At 49.3% G+C, this 27553-nt stretch overlaps 1 long non-coding RNA gene across 1 annotated transcript; it reads left to right on the forward strand.

Annotated features, from left to right (window-relative positions):
* The first annotated feature begins 17206 nt into the window (after positions 1 to 17206).
* Positions 17207 to 19854, forward strand: LOC103664111. Its single transcript, XR_568928.2, has 2 exons — positions 17207 to 18456; positions 19167 to 19854. It is a non-coding gene; the product is annotated as an uncharacterized LOC103664111 (long non-coding RNA).
* The last annotated feature ends 7699 nt before the right edge of the window (positions 19855 to 27553 follow it).

Here is a 27553-nt window from a genome sequence, read left to right on the forward strand (position 1 = left end):
AATGGTCTCTCTGGCTCCTACCACTTTCCATATCCCATGGGCATGCCTCTGGTGGGCAAATCTTAAGTCACAGCCAGAATCCCAGCAGCATGAGATTCGGGGAAATGTCATTTTCATCCTTCCCCTGTGATACAGAGGGAACCACAGAAGGGGGTGGATGTCGGTGCCAGGGACCAGTACACAACGCCCAGTACCCCACACTCGTCTGGACTTCACCTACCCGGTAGTCCTGACCTGGTTTTAGCTTCCCCCCAGCCTGCGGGCACCGCTCAGACCCCTGCCCTAAACTCAGCTTCTGCTGGGTCAGCCCTAGCGGCCATCCAGCCCGCAGCCAGGGCAGAGGAGAACCCCCATCCGTTCCTCACCCTCATCATCTCCTTAACTGGGGTCTTGTTAACTGAGCCTAGGTCCCTGGACCCTCCTGGGGCTCTCCTGGAATGGAACCGGATCTGAAGGCAGGCTGTCACTGGACAGCACTGGGCTGGAAGTCAGAAAGTTCAGAAGGCCTGGACTTCAGCCATGTCCTCATCATGGGCCCTTTCAGCCTCTGTCAGAGTAAGTGGTCCCTCAGGTCCTGCCTCCTAGTGACACTCCGAGATTTCGAAATCTTATTTTATAAGCAGAATGGACATGGTCTCACACACACACACACACACACACACACACACACACACACTCACACGTGACATCCCCAGGGAGCTGGGGACGGCTTTGCTGGCACAGCCCAGAGTTCTTGTCCAAGTCCTTTCAGAAAGAGTGAAGGAAATGTGGTGCTGGGGAGAAGGTGAGGCTGTAGCAGAAGGTGGAACAGGCCAGGAACTGCCCCCACCTGACAACCTATCCCCCACCTGACCACCCACCCCTCACCTGACAACCCACCCCCTACCTGACAAGCCCCCCCACCTGACAACCCATCCCATTCCCCCCTCACAACCCAGCTCCACACCTAACAACCCATCCCCCCACCTAACTACCAACCCTGTAGCTGACAACCCATTTTCCCACCTGAAAACCAATCCCCCCCGCCGACAACCCATCCCTTCACCTGACAACCCATCCCCCCCACCTGGCGACCCCCACACAACACATGCACCACTTGAAAACCCATCCCCCCAACCTGACAAGCCACCCCCCTTAAACCCATCTCCCCTACCTTACAACATACCACCCCACCTGACTATCCATCCCCCCACCTGACAACCCAACCCCCACCTGACTATCCACCCCCCACCCATACCCCCACCTGACAACGCATCCCTCTACCCAACAATTCATCTCCCCACCTGACAACCCATTCCCCCCCACAACCCAGTTCCTCACCTAAAACCCCTCCTCCCACCTGACAACCCATCCCCCCACCTGACAACCCATCCCCCCACCTAACAACACATTCCCCCACTTGATAACTTATCTCCTACCTGAAGCCCCATCCCCCACCAAGGCCTTGTGTCCAGACTGGGGTCCAGACTGGGCCAAGAATACCTGCTCAGGGCAGACTCCAGGGAAGGCAGAAGAGGCTGGGGGTAGGGGGAGGTGAGAGAGGAACTGAGCAGCTAAGAACTAGAGTGAAGAACTTGGGCCACCAGGGAAGACAGTCTGAGCTGGGCTGGCCCGCCGGACTCAGGCCCCTGCCCCCCTGCTCTGGCCTCTTTGGCACCCCCTCACCTAGACCCTCGAGAGCAGTCAAAGCCACCCCCACGCCGGTGACCTTGAGGCTGCGCATCCGGCTTAATCCACCTCAGCGTCAGTGAGGACCTTGCTGTCACTCAGGGATATTTATAACCTTGTCTGCTGGAGCCCAGTACCTGGCAGGCCTGGAAACTGGGCCACAGGAGCCACAGAGGAGGCAGGCCCTGCCCCCTGCCCCAGCCTCTGAAGGCTCCCTGGGAGCCGGAGGAGTGAGGGACAGAAGAGAAAGCCTCTCTGCCCCAGCTGGGAAACTTGCCCTGCCCCTGGGTGAGTGGGGTTTCCAGAAAGGGCTTGGCATGCCCATCAGCTCTCCTCTGGGCTGCATTTCTGCCCAGTCATGAGTGGCCCCTCATCGTGTGTGGTGTGCGTCCAGCAAGAGAAGACTGGAAAAGAAGCATCTAGGCCAAGATGCCACTTTAGGCAAGATGTTGCCTGAGTCTGATCCCTCGGGAAATTCTGGAACCCGAATGGCCCCTTGGAGTTCGTCCAACCTGAAGACAAGAGGGCCAGCTTTGGTATTTGGACACCAGTGTGATTAGTCAAGGGCTATTGGGGGGGGGTGCATGTGACAGAGGGATTCAACTCCTGGGTGTCTCCCAAGGAAGTGGCTTCTATCCTGCCAAGTAAGGACCGTCCATTGGAGAAGGCCTGGTTATGAACCATTAGGAACCAACACCCCAGCAGCTTAGTGACGGAGATCTGACGGGGCCTCTGACACAGCCTTCCAGGCTGAGAGACAACAGATATCTAGTTGCCCTGAGGATGCACAGAGAGGCTCCACAGCCTTCCAGGGCTGTCTTGCAGCCCAGAGGGCGGTGTGGAGGCCATCTTGCAGCCGCCATGTGCCGTATAAGTACCTGCCGGTACTACTGCACAAACCCCCGCTGCTCGGGGAGACGTGCTCAGATCCAGCTCCGCGTGCAGCTGGAGGCACAGACCGGCACTGAGCTGGACTTACACGGCTTCCCTCACCACCCTCTGGTCTGGCCTGGGCACCTCCCTCAGACAAACGTGTCTCGGGGATGGCATTATCCTTGGGGATAAGTTACAGAGAAAGCAGAGAGGGGCTGGTTTTCGGTTCTCCGTCAGGAACACCAGTGTGAGTGAGGATCCTGCCCAGGCCGTCCTAGACTAGCATCAGGGAGAGGGATGAGGGCCAAGCAGATGGCCACTGAGGGGACCGCAGGAGGGACCTCTTCCCACCCTCATCCATTCGGGGTGGGCTGACCAGGAGGCTGGGAAGGGCTGACCACTCCGGCCAGTGACAGGAGTCTTCTGTCCCTCAGGGAGGATGGGAGGATGGCAAAGGAAGCACTCCCCTCCCACCCCACTGAGCCCCCTCCTTCCCTACACCTCGCCCCAGCTCACAGGAAAAGGGGCACCCTGCCAAAGGCGGCTTCTGTGCCACAAGCCAGAAGGAGAGGTGATTACTGAGGGAGGCAGTGCAGGAGGCGAGAGGGACGTCCTCCCTCCATTGTGGCTACTGGAGAGACAAGCAACTCTGGGAGCCTTGCAGGCCTGTGGGGTAGAGGGGGGGAAGCGGACCACATCCGAAGAGCCCTCTGACGAGCCTGGGGCGCAGTGTGGCCTGGAGGACAGCAAGTGTTAATAGTGTCAAGGTCAGAAAGGTTGACCTGCTGTCTATGGGACCTTTCCGGGAGAGAAAAATAAATGACAGTCTGGTGCTTCTTTCTACCTCAAGAAATGGGCCGCAGCACTTTAGGAAGATCATCGCCTCCCCTTCCCCTGTGAGGCACCTCAGTGCCCCCCCCAGGATGTTGCCAGCTTGCCCTTTCCCAGGGGAGGAGGGGTTCTATGCTCAAGGAAACCGTCTGACTTCAGGGTTTACTGTTTGCCACTAAAATGGAAACCATGGGCGCAGCCGTCTTTCCCCTCTCCCCATGGTGTTGCGCCCTGCACCTGGAGCACCTTGGCCTGGCACATCGTGGGCGCTTGACAAATACTTATTGATCAATGAGCACTCTGGTCACGTACCAGTGCGCACGCACACACACACACGCACAGACGCTGTCCACGTGCTATAGTGTGCATTCGAACGTATTTGCACGGGCCCAGGCAACCGCGTGTCTGTGATATAGTACTCTGCAGTGTAACACCAGATAGAAGTGGTGAGGCCAGCTTAACATAGATGGGCTTTCTAACAGCGCATGCTAAGAAACAGAACGTCTCTGAGGACAGATCCATAATTACCCAGCCTGGAAGAATGCAGAACAGAAAATAGAACCTCTGTGTAGGAGCCAGAGCGTCTCCACCACCTGGTCCAGGCCTTTTGTGTTGGTTGCCTGGAGAAATGGAAGACCCGATTAAAAGGTGTGAGAAGCTGACCCCTGCGGAGTCCTCAGAAGGGGAGGTGGGGCTGGGGTGACCCAGTCGCTCTAGTTACAGAGTTGAGCTTGCTAAATATAGCCCGGCCAGACGTGGGGCACCGATGAGGCAGGTCTGAGATCAGAGAGGATGGAGGGGGCTCCCCTCTCACCCAGGCTCCCTGGCCCCCCACCTTAGCATTTCCAGGCCAGGACTGATCTGGGGGGAGGGGATGCCATCTCCCCCCTGACAAGGAGATGGAGGGAGAGGGGCAGCAGCGACCTAAGCTTACGGCTGTTCTGACCTAGTGCCTCACCCGAGCTTGGGCGTCGCATTCTGACAGGAGGTATTTGGGAAATGCAGGATCAGACACCATGCGTGGTCTATGGTGGTCAAGGTCATATCTAATGGATATGACCCTTGTTGTCTGACACTCAGGCCTTGGTAATTTCAAGGCTGCTCCAAGGCCGTGTGTGTGTGTGTGTGTGTGTGTGTGTGTGTGTGGTGATTCATACAGTCAGAGGAGCAGAATAACCCAACCCCCTTCATGGTTAAAGACCAGGAAGTTCAATATGATGTCTTCACGGAGCAGAGTGTGCAGACGTAGGTGGGAGCATACCCTAGAGCTGGCCCTGGTGGCATGGGACAGGATTGGTCCTCACGGGCCTGGCAGGTCCCCAAAGCCCCTGTTTCCATGTGAAGGTCCCCAGAGCAGCACACGGGATGGAAAGGGCTGGGCAAATCTTTCCAGAGCAGAGGGCAGGAGGAGCCCACCCTGAGACATTAAGGAGGACCAGGGTGCTTGTCTCTGAAATCCTTCCTGTCACAACTGCCAACATGTCCCATGTCCTTGTCCTTCGTCTGTCCTGGCCCCTGGCGCTCCGGGTACCCCCGCCACATGCAATGGTGCCCCTGGACTCTCAGGAAGCCATGAAGCTTTGGCCAGAGGTAGGAAGCTGGACGAAGGGACAGTCTGGAGGGTGCCTACACTTGTGGCTCGAGAGTCTCCTTATCAGAGGACCATCAGTAATCATCCTGCTCCGTCCTTTCCGGGACAGGGAGCTCATCTGTAAAACGGGACAATAATGCCCTCTTCAGAGAATTGTGAGGGTGAAGCGAGAAAGCACAGCAGAGCACCCAGCACAGGGCATCACATAAAACGTTGATTGCCATGCTGCCTTTCTCTCTTCTCCTGAACTCTCTTCGGAAAATGTAAGTTGGCATTACCTATAAGAGGATGTGGCCCAAATTTGTTGTGATTGTTTCCTACCTGCTTGAACTACCCAAGGCAGCTGTCCTCTCCCTGCCCACCTCCAGTGGAAGCCCCGCCACACCCCTGGGCCACCGGGTCATGCCAGTACCAGCTGCCGTCACAGGCGGGGGCACAGAGGATCCACAGCCCTTGGAACTGGGGTGCCCTCCCCCTTATCCTCGGTGGCTCACCCAGGGTGCGAGGAGCTGGCAAGCAGGCCTCCCTCAGGGATCACCTTTCCTGGCCTTCTGCTACCTGCAGGCCTGAACTTGGGCGTCCCCATCCAGGCAGGGGTAAGCGGTTGGCGGGACTCCCCCAGAGCCTTCCTTGTGCCCCCTCCCCTTGCCACAGGCTCACCCTCACATTTCCACCCTCTTTTCTCCCTTTACCTGTGTATTTTTTTTTTACTTTTAAATTTTATTTTATTTTATTATTTAAGTTCGATTCATTAACATATAGTGCATTATTAGTTTCAGAGGTAGAGGTCAGTGATTCACCCGTCTTACATATCACCCAGTGCTCATTACATCACGTGCCCTCCTTAATGTCCATCACCCCGTTACCTGTGTATTTTCTCTCCAGTGGAAGAATGCTATTCTCCCTTCCAGAGGGGCTGCTGGCAGGGAGTGGAAGAGCTCACAGGACTGCAGGACCCTGGGACTCCAAGGATGGAGCAGGACGAGCCTGGAGGAGCTGCCCTGCCGGCCCCCAGTCTGAGCCTGAGGCTGAACCCCCACTCCCGGGGTTTGTGGGATGTTTCTCAGTGGCTTCCTCCTCAGTTCTATTTCTCACCTCCCTTCCCACTGTGAAGGGTGGGGGCTTGGACTGGACGGAACTGCCCTGGGGCCCAGAGCTCTCCTCTGCAAAGCCAGGGGCTCCCTTCCATGCTTGGTGGGGAACCTGGACCAACCCAGACCTGTCTGATCTGCCATTTCCTCTCCTTTAAGATGATCAAAAGAGCACCCTGCCCTGTGTTTCAGGGGAGAGACCTAATCTGGGTGGCCACCTGGCTGGGGGACAGGGACATGGGCCGGGCCTGTCACGGAGACCGCACCCGTGTCTCTCCCTGCCGCCACCTGGCCTCTGGGTATCTACTGATCATCATTTTCCTTCACAGGAATCAAAGCCCAAGTAGCAGTCAAGCCGGACACAGAGCAGGAGACCGCCCTCCTCAGAGAATGAGGTAAGTGTGCACAAGCCACTGTTCCCAGTTGTGGGCAGCCCCCACCTGACCCTTCCCAGGTTCCTTCCCTCCCTGTGCTGCTGAGTTCAGGTTTCCTGGGAAAGGGTCTGCTCACAGGACCTGGGGCCCCTCCTCCTCCCACTTGAGCTAGGAGGGAGAGCAGGGACAGCCAGAGAAGAGCCCCAGCTTCTCCTCCTCCTTTTTCAGATGAAGGTCCTCAGGGCTGCTCAGAAGGGAGGGCTGCGGTGTGAGCTGGGGTCCTGGTACAAGAAGAAAGTGGTCCCCTTCCCACCGTCCTTGTTCCCCTTCTTCCCTTCCCTGACCTACAGCTCAGCTCTGCCCCTCCACGTACAACCATGTAATGTCAAGCTCTTGGAGCGGACAAGCTCCTGCACCCTGGCCAAGTGTCCTGGCACACCTGTGGCCTGACTTGAAGCTGAGCTCAGAACATCTGCTCCCCCCATGGTTGGGGAGCCGGGGGGACACTAGGGCTCCCACAGAGCCCCTCTTGCAGCAGAATGGGGTGGACAGGTTTCTTTAAGGGAGTTTTTCTGTCTTACTTCTTACTGCTTCAGCTGTGACAGGACTCTATTTACCTCCCACTGCGCCCAGGCAGACTGGGCTTAGGAGAGAGGAGAGGTAAGAATCAAAGGGAAGGGGGCCGGGTCCATGGCTGCCTGGGGGACTCCCACCTCCCCTTCCAGCAGTGACTGCCTGCTGTGGCCTCAATGCCCCCACAGCAGAGTGGCGGCCCCTCGAAGGAGTGGGATCACCTTCCTGGGCATCTTCACATTTTGCAGAGGGGATTCTGTTAACACAAGGGAATGGGACCTTCTGCCAGGGCCACGTACTGGGCAAGACTGGGGGCCGGTAGGGCATCGTTCCTCCCTGATGTGGTTTCTTAGTGAGCACGCTGAGAACAACTGTGGGAAAGCATGACTCCTACGGAACAGATGCCCGTGGCAGGAGTGTGGGGGTTGGGATTCACAGAGAATCGCTCCCCCCCCATTTTGTCATGTGTAGCTCTGAGGGGATATCAGCAGCTCTTCCAGGCCTTTTAGTTGATAACTGGGACGGTTGGGCTCCTTTCCTTCGGGGTCTTCTGGGCCTACTGGGCCTGGGGAATCGGGCTGCCCCCGCACCCTCACCTCCCTGGGCCTGCCTGCCCTTCCTTCTTGCCTCGGCGCTGGGCTGAGAGGACAGCAGATGCCACAGAAAGTTTCCCAGTCCACGTCTTGATCCAGAGCTGCTTTTCCTATTCAAATGGTGACCACCAATTCAGTCGGGATGCTGAATCTGCCTGCGCTCAGTTATCCAAGAGGGCAAGGATGGTCCGATGGCTCAGGCTGCCTGGAGGGGATGGGCATGAGAACCCCTCCTCCCATTCCCAGATGAATTCTGCTCAAGATAATATCAGTGTTCCTTGGCATGAATAGTAGCCAGAGAATTCTACTATCAGATAAGGGAGACTAAGCTGCATGGGCTCCGAGGCCCTGACCGTGCCAGTCTCGTGATTCTAGAACCCCACATACTGGCTCCTATCATGAATATGAAGTAACCGATGACCTGTGCTCAGCGGCACACGTAATTAACGTAAGGGAAGCTGTTGGCACTTCAACTTCCCCAGCTCTACGTGCTATGTATTTAATTACTCTGTACTTCTCAGCTTATAAATACACAGCCCCCTGAGCTAGATCTCTCTTCATTGTCATTTGCCAATTAAGGAACCGAGGCGACAAACTAAAGCCCCTCACTCAGGAAGAGACAAGCAGCCCCCCTGATTTGGGCTTCAGGAACAAAAATTCCTTTGCCCCCGGCCCACTGCCCTGAGGCACGCTGTCCTCTGCAAGCCCACAGGACCACATCGTTCCTCAACCCTAAAGCTGGGGTTTGTTCCTCAGGCTTCCTCCTCCTCAGAAACAGCAGTCTGTCTTGGCTGATTCCTAGTCAGACTCAGAACAAATCTCTTCCCCTTCATCACTTTCTGGGATAAGTGAGGCCTGTAGGTCTGGGAACCTCAGAGGGCGCCATGAATCCTCCCAGCTGAGAGGGACACCGTGGCCTGTGGGGAACTCTGGTCTGTCCATCCTTGCCTGGCAGCGCGTTCCTCAGAGACAAAGAGAACAGGGGGAGATGTGTGGAAAACCTACCAGTCCTTGTCAACCAGAGATAAGTTCCTCAGGGAGACCTGTGAAGGCCCCATGGGCATGGCTGGTGTTCTTTCATTTCTCACGACACGGGGCAGAGTCAGCAAACCACTAGATGCCAACTATTGCAATTTCTATATCTCCCTCAAGTGGCTGCTGGCTTCTGCTTTCTCAGGTTCATGGCCCATGTGTTGGGATGCAAAAGTTTAGGAATTAAGGACTTTTCTGGGATTCGTTCATATCAATTCCAATGGAGGCAAATGTGTTTATCGACGGCTTACTCAGCCCTGTCACTCGCTAGGACTATGACCTTCGGCACGGGGGTTTAACCGCTCTGTGCCTCAGCTTGCTTCTCTGGAAAATAGTACTTGAAATACCCCATGTCACAGGCTTAGTGAGGATTAACTGGCACAGCACATATGAAGTGCTTAGTGGGAGCTGTGTAAAGAAACCCAAGCCCCTCCCTGCCCCACTCCCCCTATCTACACTGCTAAGAACCTTCCTCTTCCTCTTCATGCCGCCTCCGAGCAATTGAGCCAGGTTACCTTCCAGGCACCCATCTTTCATCACAGATAGGATGGCTTGGCCCATCCGGTGCCCTTGAAACATTCTGAAAGGTCAGGTCTCAGAGCTCCTCCTCTGTTCCCTCCCCTTCATAGGAGCTTTAGCCGCTTCCTATATTTAGGCCGTCATGTCTGGCCCAGAAATCATGACAGTTTTAAAAAGGCTGGTGGCTCTCCACTCCGGTCCAGTGGGCCAACCCAGCTCCTCGTCTGAGGAGGCCAGAGCCTAGGTGGGGTGATGGGCAAGTCCCGGACATGGGGGCCCCAGAGCCAGGCTTTTTGACTGGTCCCACACGTGACAGCTGCTGTGCCTTCAAGAGCATGTTGTACCCCCAACCCCACCGACCTGGGTTAAAAAGTGACAGATATCAAGAGGTCTGAGGTGGCAATGGGATACGGCCCTGAGAGCGGATAGAAAGAACACCTCAAGTCCAGAATATACGCTTCCCTTCCTCAGAGTCCTAGCTCCTGCCTTTTTACGTTGACAGCCATGTTTGCTGCCACTTCTGCTCCTGCCATGGACCCCCTGATGGCTGGGACACGAGAGTGGAGAAAAGCGAAAGGAAAAACTCAGGGATCCCCACCCTGCACCCATGCTCTGCACTGTAGGAGTTCTAGATGTCACTGCTCTGACCAGAACCAGAGGGTTGCTTCTGTATCTCTCTGCACCAAGTGCTAACTTTAGGTGTCAGGCTATGCTCAGTCCTGCTCTGCAGAGACCCAAGTACAAAATATGTCCCATTCACGACCAGTTTGGTGGTCCCTGGACTCCTGGTTCCCCCAGCCCCCAGTCCACTTGCTGGTACTTACTGTTCAGAGACGTCAGATAGCTGCGCCATGTACTGTGTTTACTTCATCCTCCCTGGAATTGGAATATAATAAGATTTTAAAGCCTTATTGAGTTATAAAAGCCTGGGTCCTTCTTCTGCCTCCAAGAGAAAGGAGACAAGTCCTGGGTGATTGTCGCATTGTCCTGTATCCTCATGAAAACACAATCACACCTATTCACTTATTCATTCTCTTAACAAATATTTCTTGAGCACCGGTTCTGTCTGTGGTAGGCCCCTTCTAGACACTGAGAATTTAGCAATGAAAACCAGACAAAGCCACTGCCAGACAAAGCAGTCAGAGTATAAACAAATAATTAAATATATAATATGTAGGCGATAAATACTATTGTGCAAAATAAAGGAACACAAAGGGATGGGAGTGCTTCTTTATATAGGGTGGACAGGCAGAGGCTCTTTGAATAGGTAATGGAGTCTAAGGAGAGAGTAGAAAAAAAGTGAGCTCTCTAAATATCTGAGGCAGAAGTATTCCAGGAAGAAGAAATGCCAAGACCCTCCGGGGGCAGACAGAGCATATCTGGCATATCTGAGGAATAGTGAGAGGCCTATGTAAGTGACCAGGGAGCACAGGGCAAGGAGGCGTGCAGTTGGCTGGGGCGGGGGGACCGTGGGAGAGATCATATGTGACCGTGAAGGCCGTTGTTAGGACTTTGGGGAATGTGGAATTTGACACAGGGGAGTGACATTATCTGACTTATAATTTAACTGGATAAGTCTGACTGCTGTTTGGAGAAGAGATTGGGGTAGGGGAGTGGGCGTCAAGAAGGAAGCAGAGAAATCATCTAGAAGACTATTGAAATAATTCAGGAGAGAGAAACTATGTATTTACTGGTCCAATGGGAATCAGATGGAGGAAGTTAGAAGTGGTTGTGTTCTGAATATATGTTGAAGGTAGAGTGGACAAGAGCTGTTGACAGGGGGGTTTGGATAGAGAGAGAAAGTGAATAGTCAACTTGGAGATGCTATGGAGACCATTTGGCAATCACTCTGTTGACCCAGGAATCTCTAAGACAACATTCTTGATATCATGATGTTCAGGCACTTAAGGAATTCTCCCTGGGAGAGAGGATTCACTACCTCACACAACAGCCTTACCCAGTCCCTTAAAGTTCTTTCTTATACTCGCTCAAAGCCATGTCCCTGTGTTTTTCTCTCACTGCTCCTGAAGCAATAGAAGGCAGGTCTTCCTACCTCCCACAGACAATCCTCCAGATTCCTGGCAGAGATGTGCCTGGCCTTTCCCTCCATTCATATCCCCCACCAGTGTTGTTTTCAGTCCCTCTGAACATGAACAAATACCAGGAGGAAGCAGCTCTGGGTATTCTACCAAGTAGAACTCCTTCTGGATCATAGTTCACAAATTTTGGTAATGATTCATATTTAGGCCACACATCTAAATTTGGCAAAAGGACTCATCCCCATCCTTTTTTCCAGGTGGGGAGAATTAGAGAGTTAGCTTTAATCTTGCTTCCTTATCACTGAGAAAACCAAAGAAATTAGAAGTGTGTTTCCTTAGACCACCTGTCGAGATCCGTGTCCACACTCTCCTTTCTTGACCATCATAGTAAATGGTCAGACAGTGTAGATAGTTCATAGTTAAGTGAGAAACTATTTGTGCTCCTACCTCAAACCAGTTTCTCCACTTTTCTACTATATCCCACCCCTTTTCCCGTGTTCAAGAAAATTGGAGTCCCTGAAAATTAGAGGGAACAATGGAGTAGAACTAACATTTTAAAAGCAGAATTCAAGAACACTTACAGAAATAGGAGAAAACCTTACTTGATGTGGAGGTCAATGATGTGCCTGGGAAAATTGAGAATGATCAACTCACAGACAAAGCCTATACAATTATTAGACTTTAAAGACGAAGACGCAATACTCAAGGCTTCCAGACACAACAGTCATAATACCTACAAGAGTATGCAAATTCTATTGGCATCAGGATATTCGAGAGCCATCTGCAAAGCAAGACAAGAATGGAGCATTATTTTCAGATAACCGAAAGAAAGGAAGGAAGTTGTGAGCCAAGGACTTCACATGCAGCACAGCTATCACTCATTTATCAAGGCTATTGAAAAATTACATATGCAAGGAGTGCAAATATTCCGTACACATGAGGCGTTCTTAGGTAACCTGCTAAAGGATGAGTTCTATCTGATCAAGAGATGAGTGGTGGGAGGAGCTTATGGCAAATGAGTGATGGTGAGGATGGAGTGTATTTAAAGTACATTTAGAGCATGTAGGTCTAAAAGTTAAACAAGGATCAGAATCAAAGGTGGAAAATAATTTGTAAATGGCTTATGTTCTGACCAAGTAGAAAGAATATAACTTAAAACTTGAGCCGAAAAGGAAGACAGAAAGACCAAAGTAGAATAAGGTCACTGTTGCACAGGCAACAGATGGGAATCAAAGGATACGATTTAGAATCGCCAATTTAGTCGGTGCAGATAGTTCACAGTTAAGTGAGAAAAAAGTAGATCAGGATATTTTAAATGATACCAGTACAAAGGTAACTATTAGAGCAAAAATGTACACTTTTGTAAATATCAAAGCAATTTTTATAAAAAAAAAAAGCAAAGGAGACATGGAGAGAAAGAAACAAAGTAAACATAACATAAAATTGACACCAATATATTAATCATAACAATAAATGTGGAGATTACCTTGTCCAGTAAAAGAAATATATTTTCAAAATATCTTACAAAGCAAAACTCTAGTCTCTTCTATATATAGAAGAAACATTTAAAACAAAGTGATTCAAAGGCTAAAAAATAAAAGAGGTTAGGAGAAGTTATGCTAGCCAAGTAGAACAACTCTAAAGAGGGGAAGCGAGCTTAATATTCGTGCAGAATTTAGGCCAAAAAGCATCAAATGAGACAAATAAAAATATGTTATAATGCAAAAGCAGCAATCTACAATAAAATAAATCAGTTATTAATATCTATGTACCAGATTAACCAGAAACCACTTCTCCATGAAATAGAAATGACAGCAATGGGAGAAGAAATAGAAATAATAATGATAAGACAGTTTTACTCACCGCTCTCAGGCCAAGAAGGGCACGTGAACAAAAAATAAGCATGAATAGAGAAGACTTAACCAACATTAATGATAAATTAGATTTCATAAATATGTATTAAATGCTGTACCCTTTAATAAAGAATATGCTTTCTTCTTAAGCAGACATGAAATATTCATCAAAATTGATCATATATTATATCACAAGGGAAACATAAGTAGGTTCCATGGTAGGAATATTACAAACTGAGTTCTCTGATCACAATGCAGTAGAAGCATGAATAAAAAGCAAACATTTAAAAAGCCCTTCCAAAGATGGAGAAAAAGGGACTGACTTCATTCTCCCTCCTAAAACAATAACAAAAAATCTGTGCAAAATATATGAAACAACACCAGGCGTCAAACCATGAAGGACAGTGATCCTAAAGACTTGGGAACAAATGAGATGATGTCTACAATTTCGTCAGCTTAGTGCCTGGAGAGAGTTCCAGGCCCAGTGCAGGTTGCCCAGTGGACTGCCTGCCTGGCCTGAGAAGCTGCGAGTCTGAGGGATCAAGGGAACTGTGGTTCACAGGACAGAGTACAAGAGAGAGGAGAGCTGCAGAGGGGCCTCTCAAGTATCCAACAGAATGCTGATGGGCACATATGTGTGAGGATACCACCTCTCTCAGTCCATTCAGGCAGCTTTAAACAACAGAAATCTATTTCTCACCGTTCCTGAGGCTGGAAGTCTGGGATCCGTGCTGGCATGGTTTGGTGAGGGCCCTCCTCTGATGGCAGACTTCTCACTGTAGTCCTCACGTGGTAGAAAGGGCCAGGGAGCTCTCTGGAGCCTCTTTTATAAGGATAACTAATTCCACTCGTGAGAGTTCCATGCTCATGACTTAAGCACTCCCCAAAGGCCTGACCTACTAATCCATCATCTTTGAGGGCTAGGATTTCAACATATGAATTTTGGGAGTGAAACACACATTCAGACCATAGCATTACCCCAAACCACAGAAAGAACCTCCTGAAAAGATCAGCAGAAACACTGCCGGGTATTCTCACAGGGCCAAGAATAGTGTCTGCTCCAAGCAGCTGAACTAGAAAACCTCATTATCCAGGTAGAATTGTGTAGAGTGCTCAGAAGGATCTTGCCTCAAAGGTGGAGGATGATGGGCTCTAGACTAAACACTGCTTTGGCTCTATCTGACAAATCTTCAATGTAAAACCTGAAAAGACTGAACTCTTTCCAAGTAACTTAACTGTATCTCAGAACGAAGTCCAGGAACAAAAGTACATTAAAATTCATAATGTCTGGCGTCCAATAAAAAATTACCTGGCATGTAAAAAAGCAGGAAAATATAATCTATAATGAGGAGGAAAGTCACCTAATTAAAACCAACCAGAACTGGACACAAAGGTTAGATTCAGCAGAGGCATTAAGATGGTTATTATAACTATAACACAAATGTTTAAAAAGTTAGTATATTGACATAGAAGATGCAAAAAAGACCCAAATTGAATACCTAGAGAGGAAAAATACAACGCTTGATGTGAAAGACACACAAGAAGGGACTAAGAACTAAGATTAGACATTAGAGAAGAAAAGATTAGTGAATTTAAGACATAGCAATAGAAACTATTCAAAATGAAATACACAGGAAAAAAATAATAATAAAGAAAATGAGGGCGCCTGGGTGGCTCAGTCATTAAGCACCTGCCTTTGACTCAGGGCGTGATCCCAGAGTTCTGGGATCGAGCCCCACATCAGGCTCCTCCGCTATGAGCCTGCTTCTTCCTCTCCCACTCCCCCTGCTTGTGTTCCCTCTCTCACTGCCTTTCTCTCTGTCAAAATAAATAAATAGAATCTTAAAAAAAAAAGAGAATTTCCTTATTCTTTGAAAATAGTTAATTATGAAGAAGTAAACAGGCACAATTTTATACAACCTATTATCAAATGAGAGAGAGAAAGATAAAGCAAATATAGCAAAATGTTAACCGTGAATAGTTCTGCTTAAGCATATTTAGGAAATCATGTACTATTATTATAACTTTTCTATAAAATCTGCAACCAACACAAAATAGATGTTAAAAAATTATATTCACATCAGTGCCATAATAGTCCCTATTCAAAATAAGTATCCCAATTTCTTTATTTCAAAGCACTTCTTAAGTTCTAATATCATGTATTTATTAAATGTTTATTATGAATCTGCCTCCATAAAAATCCAAGGTCTCAGGGACAAGAATCTGCTATTTTGTGTAATGAGGTAATCCTGAATTTCTAGAAGTATACTAGCACTTAGTAGATGTTAGAATTAATATTCTTGAATGAGTGAATAAATGTTACAATTGGATAAAACAGGCTTAGAGTCAGATGATCTGTGTCCAAGTCCTCATTCTTAGTGTTACTGGATACAACATGGGCAAGTAATTAAGCTTCTCAGGAACTTAGCTCCTAATGAGTAGTTACCTATCAGAGAAATAGGGAGTGCGATATCTGCAAAAACGGCAGAGTACAGAACTCCAAAAGTCTGTTCCTCCACAAAAGCAACAAATAAACTGACAGAACCTGTGAGAATCAACATTTTCTGGACTCTGGAATCTAATCAATATCATACAGCTAGCATGGGAATGATTGATCAATATAAACATATATGAGACTCAATGAAATGTGACGTTTTAACCTACCTGGTACTATCTCTCACTCCCCAGCTTGCCAGTGGCCTGACGACAACAGCTGGTATTCCCAGTCTGTACCTGGCACCAGAGGGAACAGAACAGACCCTCTTCCAAACAACTGTGGTTTTTGTTTTGACCTGTCCGGTGGCTTCTTGAAGAATGGTCTCAAAAAGCTTGTTCTATTTCACCTAACTCAGAACTATCCCAGGGTTGAAGCCGCTACCCAGGGAGAATTGGTCAAAAATACTGAAAATCAAATGTGTTAGCTGCTGCTTCCTCAGGCAAGGACTAACAGTTGGGGAAAACAATAGTCTAACCTAAAAGCCTGGAAAGGAAAGGCTGGAGAATGAGATTCTTTGAAGAATAAGGATTTTGTAATGCTGCCGCATACTTCTGGGAATCTAGAAGGCTATGCACATACCCAGGGCTGGGAACATGCTCCAAAAACACCAGAGAAGGCCTCAAGCTCTTGTGCCTGGCTGCTCTTTGGGTTCTGCACAAGCAGGAAGTGAAGGCTAAGGTAAAGTTGTGAAATGTCTGGCTGAGTGTTGTAAGCATGTCCTAACACACACACACACACACACACACACACACACACACACACACATGCGTGCACACGCACGCCACCCAATAAAACTAGTTTTTTGTTTGTTTTTATTTTGTTTTGTTTTAGTTCCAAGTATTTAAGGAAATTTCTGTGAAATCACTAGCTGACCATAAATCTAACAGAACAGACTTTAATGATCACACATGAAAAAGGATACAAACAGTACAAAACTCATTGAAGAAAGTCATGAAACAGACAAGCAACAAGGGAAACGCAAATCAAAACGACAGTGAGATACCACTTCACACCTACTAAGATGGCTATAACCTTTTTTAAAACATGAAAATAATAAACATTGATGAGAAACCAGAACCATTGTATATTGCTGGTAGGAATGTAAATAGGTATAGCCACTGTGGAAAGCATTTTGGCAGTTCCTCAAAAAGATAAACATAGAATTGCCACATGACCCAACAATTCCACTCCTAGATATATATTCAAGAAAATGAAAAACAATTTTTTAAAAAAGATTTTATCTACTTATTTGACACACAGAGAGAGACAGCCAGCGAGAGAGGGAACACAAGCAGGGGGAGAGGGAGAGGAAGAAGCAGGCTCCCAGCGGAGGAGCCTGATGTGGGGCTCGATCCCAGAACGCCGGGATCACGCCCTGAGCTGAAGGCAGACGCTTAACAACTGAGCCACTCAGGCATCCCTGAAAAACAAAAATTTAAACAAAAATGTGTACACGTGTGTTTATGACAGAGTTAGTCACGATAACCAAAAAGTAGAAACAACCCAAATGTCCATCAACGTGAACAGATAAACAAAATAAGGTATATTCATGAGGTGGAATATTATTTGGCCTTAAACAAAGTGAAGCACTGATACATGTTCCAGCATGGAGAAACCTTGAAAACACTATGCTATAAAAAGAAGCCAGACACAACAGATTACCTGTTGTGTGATCCCATTTACACGGAGTGTCTGGAATAGACAAATCCATCAAAACAGAAAACAGATTAGTGGCTTGCTCTAGGTTAAAGAAAAGAAAGAATGGACAGTAACCGCTTAGCGTGCATGGGACTTCTTTTAAGGGGGGGTGACAAAATGTAATCCAATAGTGGTAATGGTTGCACAACGTCGTGAATGCGGTAAAAGCCATTGAATGGCACACTTTAAAATGGTTAAGATGGTGAACTTTACGTTATGTGCATTTTTGAAAAAGGCGTATAGGATGCTCAAATATGATGATGCATGCCGAATTTTCCAGGAGGGAGTCTTTCAAAATAAGTGCCCAGGAAATAGTAACAAGTGAGCCCCCTCCAACTAGCCCCTAAGGCATCGTCCTTTTCTCCTTGGTCGGGGGCATTCTCATCAGCTCGGCAGCTCTCTCCCATTGGCTGGATCCTTGCCGCTAAGGGTCTGAGAACCCGGTTCCCCAGGCCCTGCAGCGGGGGAGAGAGGAAGCCAGGGACAATGACCAAGCTGTCTTTAGGGGTCTGGGGCCCCAGGAGCTGGATGAGGCCGGCCAAGCATTTCTCTCTAGTGAGAGGTCTTTGGTTGGTTGGAAAATGCCAGAAATTGACGTTAGGAGGGTCCGAATGGCAGCTGTGCCCGTAACTCTTGCGAGACGTCAGGCCAAGCGCCTTGTGGATGTGCTTTCCTCTGAGGTAAGATAAAACCTAAGCGAGGACTCCAGGAACGCAGGTAACCTGTGATGCCACGGCCTGCTAAAGATAAAGCAAAGGGCACTGCCCTCGGAGGCCAGACCGAGGCTGACCCCTGTTCCCGCGTGCCTGGGGCTCGGTCCTCGCCCACTTGGCCACCACCTTCCAGGAGAGCTGCGCCCCTCGGCAGTCCCAGCGCCCCCCCACCCAGGCCTCCGGGACGCCCCTCCCCCACTCCAGTCGGCGAACGGGACCCACGGCGGTCGGCGGAGGCGGGACGGGGGGAGGAGCTCGGCCTCTGATTGGAAAAGGGGTGTGTGGGCGGGGCGATGGGCGTGGCCAACGGCAGGAGCCCGAGCCATTGGAGGTTAATTTCGGGCAGCGCCTTTGCTTAGTTTCTTCGAGTTGGATCAGAGCTGACTTCGTAGCTGACAAACCGGTTTAGGGGTACCCCCATCCCCAAGGAAGATCAGAACTGCTTTAAGGATGCAGGAAAACCCCCGAGGCGCAGGCTGTGGGGAACTGGGCATCCCCTTGCTTACCCCAGGTTGGTTGCAGAAGTTGCGGCCTTCGTCCCCAGAGCCGCAGGGCTGGGGGCTGGGGTCCGCTCTAAGCCCGGGCTTAGCCCCCTCCCCTTGCCGCAGGGTCACCTCGTATTTCCGCCCTCTTTTCTCCCTTTACCTGTGTATTGTATCTCCCGTGGAAGGATGCCATTCCCCCTTCCCGAGGGGGCGCCGCCTGCAGGCGGTGGGAGAACGCGGGACTCGGAGGAGCTGGAGGGGCCTGGCGGAGCTGCCCTGCCGGCCTGGCCCCAGCCCGAGGCGCCTGGTGAGGGGCTCTGCGGGATGTTCTTCCTCCTTTCCTTTTCACCTCCCTTCCCACCGCGAGGGAAGGGGGCTTGGGCTGGACGGAACTGCAGACCTGAGGGCAGGACATAGCCTCTGCAAGGCCAGGGGCTTCCTTCTACGCTCGCGGGGCGGGGAGGGGGGGGAGGGGGCACACTAACCCCTAGCAAATGTTTCCTCTCACCTGAATCATGACTGGAGAGTACCGCCGCCTACGTCGGAATCTCGGCGAGAATGCGAGTGAAGTGAATGTCTTTTGAAAACAAGTTTGTTATGCTTTGCCTGCTTTAACTTGTGGTTTTAACCGTGTTGGCTTTGCCCCCGCTGCCGGCTTTGCCCCCGCTGCCGGCTTTGCCCCCACTGCCGCCTTTCCATGCATCAAGTTTCTCCTGATCTCCTTTTACTTTCACAGGACTGGCCACAGGCCATGATCATCAGTCAAGCCATAACCAAGAGCGTGGAGGCTGTCTATTTGTGCACGTGGTCATCTTCTAGGAACTAGGAAGCCACCCTTCAGGAGTCCCCATCACAGTGGGACCATGCCCGGCTCCTCCTTTTGCAGCCTTTACTGAAGTGTTAGCTAGCTGGAAAAGGATCTGCTAGTAGAACCTGGGGCTTTTGTCCCCTGTGCCACACACCCCATTTCCCTCAAGATATCCAGTACTGTTCCTTCAGGGAGGAGATTTGAGCTTTGTTCAGGCAGCAGGAGAAGACCTAGTCCTCACGGGTCACGGTTCCTTCAAAGGTCAAGGCTCACAGGATTCCTTAGGTGAGAGGGCTAGGCGTGAGCAGGAACAAGCAGGAACCCCACTGTAGGCTTGCATATCAGTGCAGAGGGTGGGTCCCTTCCCCTCATATTTTCCGCTTTGTCCCAGAGCTCAGCTCAGACCCAAAGGCTCTTCCATTTACCATCAACGTGGAAACTTGGCTCTTCACATAGGTATATTCTCCCTCTTTTGCGCATTATCTTGTTCCTCAAAACTGTCCTTTCATGAAGGAGGCTTGTGGAGTCAAGGGCCCTGACCAGACACCCAGAGGTGACTGAGCCCTTCAGACCTCAGGTTGGGTAGACCAATTTAATAAAGGCTTTATGTCCTTGACTGCTGTGACTTGTGATTGGTGTGCTGAGTGAGAAATTGGATGGTCCTTTTTTTTCTTTCCATCTAAACCCAGTGCACAGTGTTTGCCACAGAGAAAGGGGTGATGAGGGGAGGAGGGGAGGACTGTTTTAAGGAGTATCCCTGGCTCTCCCCACCTCCCTCTCTGAAGAATGCTTGTCACTATCTCAGGGAGGGACTGGACACCAGCTGGTTTGCTAGACACCTGGCAGAGTTTTCTCTGAGCATCTACATGGTGATAGGGCAAGAACCAAAGGAACGAATTTCTCCATTGGAATGTAAAGTCACTAGGAAGGACGCAAAAGGGGGTAAATAGTGATTTATATTGCGGTCCTGGAATTTTATTAGTTACTATTTTTGTAACTTTGTTCTCCTAGTCCTTGATTAAGGATAAAGGGAGAATTAATAAGGAACAAATTCTTGGTGGGAGGGGGTTGTTGATCAAAGAGTACAGGTATCCCATCAATGAGCCTGTGCTGTGCACCTGGCAGGTGATGGGCAACTTTCCTGGATCTCACAGTTGGTAGTGAAAGACCTTGCAGAAAATAAAGCATTCAATGACCGGGGCTTCAGAGGTTGCCCAGTGCCCTGCCCCCTCCTCCTCTCTTGTTTTGCCCATGTGCCATGGAGACCAGCGCTGATTTGGCAAGAGAACAGACCTCTCTAAGACTCCCCACCTTGGGGCCCTTGCTCTGTGTTTTTCTACTCCAGTGATAACCACAGAATATTCTGGGAATTTTCTGTAATGACTCTGGGGTCTCCTGAGGAGCAGGAGCCATAATCATCAAGCACAGAGCTCATCGGAGCACAGAGAATGAGTTCATGTGTTCTCTTCCTTGGGGACTTATAAATTAAAAGTATGGAATCATTTGTAATCAGAATAATACCACCTGGCAGGGATATTGATGAGCAGAGGAGGGCTTATTTGAAGACCTCTGATCTTTCCAACACTGAGACACTTTGCCTAATACCCATATAATAATCATTAGTGTTCTGTAATTTATAACAGTGTTATCATTGATCCAGGTCATTAATCATCATGAATTGGTGACTTCTGAAATGCTATGGGTTATTTGCATAGCTACACAGAGCTCTGTGGTTTACAAATAAAGTAATCCTTGGAGGTAGATACCATGGCCATTTTACAGATGAGGATACTGAAAGATTCAACTCCCTTAAGGAGAGGGTCTGCAGTGCACTTGCTTTGTTGGGCCTACTGGCTTACTCCTCTCTCTAACCCCCACATTTTAGAAAACAAAAACAAAAAAAGCAAATAGGGACTTGGGGCTTATTTAATCCTCAGTTTGTCAGGGCATTTTAAGGACCTTCAGGGCAGGCTTCTATTTCTCAACAGGCACTAGGACAGGCACAGAGAAGTCATTAAATACTTGTTCAATAGATTCTCCATGTCCTCCACTTTTTAATGTTTTATTTTCTTTTTAACTCTCATCACTCACATGATTCCTTCCGGGTAATTCACTGAGACTCTAATGTCTTTCACTGTTCTTAGGTAAACTTTGGAGCAACTCCAATTATCAAGTGACTGATTACCCAGCTCTTCCCATGACTAGTTATATGACCTGCAGCAAGTTGTTCATCCTTTCCGTGTCTCGGTTTTCTTGGGGGTAAAATGACCTAACCCTTGTGTCATAATCCTTGTGAGGATTATGAAGAATAACACAGGAAGTATACACGATGCTTACCGCACTGTTCAGAAGATCACATGAGTTCCCTCTTCCCTGCTTGGGCAGTCCTTTGTGTAAAGGACTCTTCAACAAAGATCTTTACTATTCATGGTGCCTCACAACCAGGAGGGAAGAGTCCTGAGTCTCCTCTTCCCTAGCTGCTTCATGGCCAACCTAGATTCCATAAAACTTTCTGAAAGACTTCTACTCTTCTGTGCAACAGCTCTCCCCTCAGTCAATTTACCCTGGAATAATCCGGAAGACCAGGGGCTCATCACCCTCAGTCATTCTGCACTCATGTAGTGTCCAGTCATGCCTTCATGGAGACCTAGAAGAGACAAGTGGATTTGATGGTGGGGCCATGCACTAGAGCGTCCGGTATCCATGGAGAAGCCAGCCCTTTCTTCCTTTACTAAACCTTGATGTGCAGGTATAGACATAGCCATGATTTCCCAATGAGCCTCTCTTGTTATATGGGGTCAAGAGTCTTTGCCTTCCCACAAGGAAAAACAAGAGCCTTAAGACATATACAGCACAAACACTCAAATCCTGAAAACGACCTCAATTTCTCGGTGGACCCTGCTTGCCTCCTGGCTTCACTATGTAGAGTGCCTACAAGGACGTTCCAGATGGAGCCCCATCCCAGGCCTCTGTTCTCTTGCCCTCTTCTGGATGTGGATGGCAGATGGGCTAGACCTGTACCCTGGACCCACACAACTGTGTCCTCCCAACTGTTCCTCTGATTCTGCCCCTCACCTCTTCCCCTACTCATGCTTGTTTGATCCCTCTCACCTGCCCACTTCTTAGCCAACAGTGGACCATGGTCTCTAACCCCATCCCAACTGGCCTGGCACTGGAGGGCTGAAGAGCCTCATGACCATGAGGAATTCCTGGCAAGTCACCCTTTTCAGCGCTAAGCTGCAACTCTCCAGGGTCCTATATCCTTTCTCACCTCTCCCAGGCTTCGTTGTCCTCCTGCCATGTGGATATTTTCTTTCCTTCCTCTGGTTGCCTTCTGGGCCTATTTCTATTTTGCTGTAGCAGGCAGCCATCACCATAATGGCTGAGTGTGTGGGGGGGTGGGGGTGGGGGTGATGGGAACACATGTTCTGGGGTCTGAAGTTTTCATTTGAGACTCTCTTCTGCTACATAAACTCTGTAAGAACTTGGAAAAAACAAATAAACAACTTGCATCCTCAGATTGGAAAATCTGTAAAATGGGGAAAGCACTGATGTATAAATCCAAGGTGTTAGGTAAGGAATGGAAGGAAAGAATTTACTTGGAACAGCGGGATGCTGTACAGCCTCTCCAGCCCTGCTGTTGGCTAAATGTCCCCACTTAGTTTTTCTCCCCCACCACTCTGCAGACAAGGCTGGGTCTAGGGAGGGAAGCCCAGTTGACCACCCCTGGAATCAGATACTCTTGTCTCAGCCCCCTCCATCTACCTTGTTTTCTACCCCAAATGAAAGGCAGAGGGGCTTGGGCAACAGTATCTTGTTGTCTTATGCCTGGCACAGACCCCTATTCCCCATTTTCCATACCTCAGGGGAGATGGAGGGCCCTCAAACTCAAGAGAAAACTCCCAGAAAATTCCCAGCCTCTGCTTCCATATTATTAATAATATGGGCCAAGGTTGAACTAACCTAAAACTGTTTGCAGGATTCTTCGGAAGACAGAGTCTCGTCAGAACTCCTCAAAATCTTTAAAGAGCAAGGAAGATTTGGACCCCTTTACTTGATGGCTGTGGAGGTCCACCCACCTTCCTCCCAGACCTCTGGGGTGACCCACACTCATCTCCATTTACCTTCATCATGGAAGCCAGGCTCTTTGTGTGTGGGTCACCCCACAGCTCTACCCAAGGGGCCTGCCCAGTTGTGTACCGCCAGATGGGGTGGACCATTTCTCTAACATTCCTTCTTCGTTCCAGTTGGGGACTAATGTGATGATTCAGAAGTAAAGACTAAACTGGGAGCCACTTTGAATTATCCCACCTGAAGCAGGTGGATGGTGTTTGTGTCAGGGACCAGGAAATTAAGGAGAGGTGGAGAGGGCTGGTCGATGGGCTGTCCCAGGTCCTCCTACCATGCCTTGGGAAGTGCTCACTCCTAACTCAAGTGAGCCAGCCTGTCGCTGGGTGATTTACTGGCATCTGGCAGAGTCTTCCCATGAGAATTTACAGACAACAAGGGTTTTCCTCTAACGTCTATTAACCCAGAGAAATGGAGGAAACTGGTGGGAGGGCTTGGTGGCAACATTTGTGTCATTCCAGAGGCCTGTTGTTAGATTTTGGCTATTATGCCAGACCCGGAACGAGGATAAAGGGTGAGCAGGGATTGGGGAAGTGATAAGTGAGGGAGCCCTGGGGTGCAGTTGGGGATTTTCCAGGTCCTCCTTGTGTTAATGGGACTGTAGATCTCAGAACATGAAGGAGCATCAGGGGCTGCAGAGGCTACCCTCTGCTTTCTGCCCCTTTCCTGCCTCCTTCCTTTTGTCAATCTCATGGAGACCTATGCTGATTTGGCAAGGGAACAGCATCCTCCCCCTCACAGATTCTCCCAGCCAAGGTCCTGGCTCTGTACTTAATTTCCTACTATAATTTTGGCCACAGCACTCTGAGAGCTGCTTTCTGTCTGGCCTCTGGATTTCTTGTGAAGGAGGGAATGATGGCTCCACACAGGCCCACCAGGAATACGGAGTCATAACCATCAGGCCTTCATCTGATTTGAGTTCAGGGAGCCACTTCCTACCTGGGCTGAACTCTGAAATTCATCATGCACAATCTTGCTTGTAATAAGATTAATAACAGTTTTCATGGATATTGAACAGAAGATTCTAATACCCATCGAGGGAGGCTAGAGTGGATGGCCCCTGATAGCTCTGGCAGCCCTGAGATTCTCTGAGTCTGAGATACCTAATATTATCACTAATTCCCTGTAATTTATAATAATGTTTCCAATGATGCATATCATTAATAATAATGACTGTTATCACTCTGCCTTTTCCAATCTGATGTGTGATCTATAGAACTGCATGGTACTTCTCAGGAGTACTTACCAAAGTAGATACTTACCACTAATACTTTACCAGAGAGGAAACCAGGGCCAAGAAATGGCTCTGAATCTAGCTCCCAACACAGAAGGGCCCCTCACCCACAGGAACAATTGCATGTGCCTTGAGTTACTCAGGACACCCCCCCCCCCAATTCTCTGCAACTGACCCTCTTCCAGGCCTCTTTTGTTCTCTCCATCCTACTTGCCAGCCCCTTCAAAAGCTCCCGGGATGGCTAGTTTCCTCCATCCACCCCTGCCCAGGCCCAAGCCCAGGACTTCAGTCCTGACCTGGCTTCTGTTTGGCACAAAGCCAGTCAGTCCCCATTCCAGGTTCCTTTGGAGCTTAAAATCCAGTGAATTCAACCAGCTAGAGGTGCCACCTGGGGCTTGTGGCCCTGGCAAATCCATCCACCCAACCATCTCTTCTGGGATAGTAGGTTCCCCAAAACTATACATTACCTTGAAATAAATGAAAACAGACCCATCTTTACAAAATCAGAGATCTAGAAACTAGCTCATGTCCCTGCCCCTCAGGGAAATATGTAAGGCCCTCAAGGGCATGCACAGTGTCCTTCACTTTTATTTTGATTTCTTTTTAAAACCAGGCACAGTGTGGGGCACACAGCAGGTCAGCAAATGCATGTTGAATGCCTACGGCGCTGATTTCTCCACCCCTCTCACTTTTTCTACTGGGCTCGGTCTTCTCAAATTCAAGGTTCACACGCCAGGGTTCAGGCCTTTGACATGAAACCCAGCGTTCCTCTTCGCCTCTGCAGCTCTGCAGGTAACTTCAGTGCAAATCCATTTATTGAATGTTTATCCAACTCTGCCACTCACTAACTATGTGATGTTGGGCAAGTTATTTAACCCCTGTCTACCTCAGCTTCCCCAAAGGGAATGTTAATAATAATACCGACTTCATTATGTTGTTTTGATGATAAAGCGAGACTACACCAAGCTCTTAGGACAGTGCATGGCACATAGGAAAATCTCAATAATGTCAGCTATTATTAGCAATTTAATTTTGTGGTTCAATATCCACTTGGAAAATGCTAATCTTGTGTCAACCTAATGAAGGGATAAAACTTTCCCTGAAATTAGTCTGGGTAAGTAAGGCAACTAACCCATCCTTGGTAGACAGGCAGAATCATATCCTGAGAGATCCCTGGAGGAATGGGTAGAATGTGACAGGGAACCCAGGAGGGAACATTCAGGACTAGTAGGTATCACTGAGGCCTTCCACTCTCTTCTTCATAACATTTTTCCTCAGACAGTGAATGAGATACCTGCTTCTAGTCAGGATGTGCTGCGTCAGGGATGGAGGCGTGAGGCTTTGAGGTTTTTCTTCTTGAGAAAGTGGCAACAGTATCAGGAAGTTCAGCTAATAGAGATAACTACGGTTTGGGGAACAGGAGACATCGCGAATACAACACAGCAGGTGTCAAGGGAAAGCGAACCCACCCCTGCTTGAGCCGCTGCTGGGTGCGCCAGGGAGCACCAGTGAACACATGGCACAGAGGAGGTGATGAAAGAAGGAACAAGATGGGCAGCTGGACGGAGCGACCTGGGGCAGTGGGTGGCTGGTCAGTGGGCTGACTGGCTGCGGACCAGATGGGTTTGGGGAGCCCATGGAGATGGGTGAAATTCCAGTTTCACCCCCTCATCACTAAGAAACCAAGCGGGTGCCTACAGGGTGCAGTGACATCTCAGAAAGGGATTAGCTAGTGAGAGCGTCCTTGCCCCAGCCCCACACACACACCAGCGCAAGACGTGGGGCAGAATAGTGGCTCTCATTCACCAGGAGCCCATTCGACCGTTGGCTAAAGGAGCCAGAAGCTCGAGGATCCCAGCAAGAAGAGGAAAATAATCAGGCAAGAGCCTGCAATCTGGGCCTGTTTGTTTGGGGATGGGGAGCTGAAGAAAGAGGCCAAGCATCCAAAACGAGGACCCCGGGCAAGACGGCTGGGTCTATCAGAAGACACTAAATGGCTCTGATGGGCATCGCAGGAGAGCTTGAGACACAAAGGCCAGCTCCCCTCTTAGGTCTTTTGGAAAGCATAGCAATTCCCTCTGCTAGAGGCTTTGGGGAAGGAAAATCCTGAGCCTTGTAGTAAACACTGACTGGCTGTGACGTGGGAGACCTTAAATGAGATCACGAAAGATCAGAAACTAAGATCTTGGGTTTAAAGCCTGAAAGGAAAAAAACCTGTATTTTTAAATTGTGAAGGCAGAAGTGTTCCCTGTAGATGTTGGGAGAGCAACCCCGGTGAGTCTGATTCCATTATGCAAAGGTAGAAACCTCAGGTATTTACCTGGGAGAAGCCTTGTCACCAGGAACTTTCTGCTGCCAGCTGCATCACGGGGAGCAGCTGGGTTTGAGAATCTAGGTGTGCTATTTAAAACCGCGTGGTGGGGATTTGACTGCTGTCTGCCAAGTCTCGTCTTTTGAGTAAGTGTGTCGGTTTTACCAGCAGCAGTTTGCAGAGACCACAGCGGCAGTAAGAACAGAGGAAGCCCCGCCTTGCTGGCTTCAGCCGAGACCCTCATTTGCAGACACACAGAGAATAGAAAACACAGAAATCCCCAGGCCGTTGTTGGGAAAAATCAGTATCTGTAAACCTGAGGAGAAAAGTTACTACTCGTCTTGGAAGGGGGGCAAACCCGAGACAATGACCTTCCTTTTACCTGGCTGGAAATTGTATCCCTTAAAAAAAAAAAAAGTGTGCATAAGTCCTTTTGGAATTTCAACAGTGTTATGATAGCAAAATGAAAAGCATCTCCTTTGAGGGGAAACTGAGGAATGTGTCATTATCAAGAATTTGGGGGAAGGGGGTTGGACTATTTGTGAGAAAGCTTAATCATTCAGTTGCGCTCAGAGTCTATCAGCTAAATCTTCTCTGCGAAAGAGCAGAGAACTGAAGCTTCTCTCAATCAGGAAAGAGGAT

This window comes from Ursus maritimus, unplaced genomic scaffold (assembly GCF_017311325.1).
Source record: "Ursus maritimus isolate PB19 unplaced genomic scaffold, ASM1731132v1 scaffold_29, whole genome shotgun sequence".
NCBI classification, from domain to species: domain Eukaryota; kingdom Metazoa; phylum Chordata; class Mammalia; order Carnivora; family Ursidae; genus Ursus; species Ursus maritimus.